This window comes from Carlito syrichta, unplaced genomic scaffold (genome assembly GCF_000164805.1).
Source record: "Carlito syrichta isolate Samal-C Ts95f unplaced genomic scaffold, Tarsius_syrichta-2.0.1 Scaffold311810, whole genome shotgun sequence".
In the NCBI taxonomy this organism is placed as follows: domain Eukaryota; kingdom Metazoa; phylum Chordata; class Mammalia; order Primates; family Tarsiidae; genus Carlito; species Carlito syrichta.
The window spans coordinates 170,457-172,059 of NW_007255906.1; positions in this window are offsets into that span (position 1 = coordinate 170,457).

Genomic DNA, 1,603 nt, shown 5'->3' on the forward strand with positions numbered 1-1,603 from the left:
AAAGGCATCTGGGGACAGCATGGGCAGACTGACAGCACCCCAGAGCTCATGTGGGCCTAGCCCCTCGGAGTTTACCTGGAGTCATGTTGAGTCCCCACCCTCCCTCCTCTGCCTTCTGAGGGCCCACTGGACTTTAGGGAATCGGGGCTGGGTCCGGGCTGGCCGAATGGGAGCAGGAACCCAGGCTTTGGGCCCTGGAGTAAGCCAGGCAGGCGGCCAGAAGACGAAGCTGAGTCTGTGCAAGTGATGGTCACCACCATGGGCCCTTTTCTCCCCTGACATACTGGTCAGGCAGCTGCGCATCCACTTTCCACCCACCTACCCACTCCTCCTTGCAGTGAGTGGTGGCCACTGTGGAAGAGGTCGTGCCCTGGCCTGGCGTCGGTCTTGGGGTAGCCTGGTCCTGGGCAAGCCCCTACACCCCGGGCCTCTAGCCACAACCCTGCCAATCCCAGGAGTCTCTAGAATTCAAGGGTTCCCACGAGTTCTTGGCCACCAGTGCTCTGGCCACCTGACACAGCTTGTCCTGCTGTGAACGAAATTAGGGTTAGTCCACATCCATACAGATGCAAGGGTTGAAGACTGATCCCCTTGCATGGCTGGGCTAGGCTGGGGCTGACTTGATATTTCTCCCAATTGAAAGCCTCCAGAAGAAGGGAGGGGTGGGCGAGTGGAGGGAATTTCCGGCCCCGGGGTCTGAGAGCCTCAGCCTGTAGTGCAGACACGACTCCCCAACTCCCCATGTCCTTGTTCAGAGAAGGGAGGGGAGGACCATGCCCCACTGGGCACCAGGAGCTGTGAAAACACAAGAGTCCCTAGCCCAAGGTCTGGGGTGGGGGTAGGGGATGACATTGGAAATTAGGGCCAGCTTCCTGGAGGTATCTTTTTATTTATTTATTTATTTTGAGTTGGAGTCTCACTCTGTTGCTCAGGCTGGAGTGTAGAGGCATGCACCTGGCCACCACAGCCTCAACCTCCTGGGCTCAGGCAATTCTCCTTCAGCCTTCCAAGTAGCTGGAACTACAGGTGTGCACCACCACGCCCAGCTAATTTTTCTTGGTTGTAGAGACGAAGTCTCACCAAGTTGCCTGGGCTGGACTTGAACCCCTGGGATCAGGCAATCCCCTCGCCTAGGCCTCCCAAAGTGCTAGGATCACAGGTGTGAGCCACCACACCCAGCAGAAGGTATCTTTGAGCTGAGACATCAGCTTCCACCACCACCACCACCACCACCAGACCTGGGCAAGGCTCAGGAAGGGTAGGAGTTGGTGGAGAGGGGCGGAACAAGGAGGGACCCTGAACGCCTGATAAGGAGGCTAGACTTTACTTTCAGGAATTGGGTGGCCATGAACGGAGCGAGGAGGAGCGGGCATTCGGCACTTTCCAGGGCACAACTGGACACTGGGGAGCAGATGACGTAGAAGCACCGATCTAGTCCAGCTCTGATACGGAAGAGCAGAGCCCTGGAGGACCACGGCGACGGAGACGGCCCTGGGGACTTCTTGGAAGAGAGGGAGTGCGGGGGTGGGGCCCGGAGAACTTCAAAGGGCGGGGAAGGGGACTCCCAGGCTCGAGACTCCTGGAAGAAGAGGGGGTGTGGCGC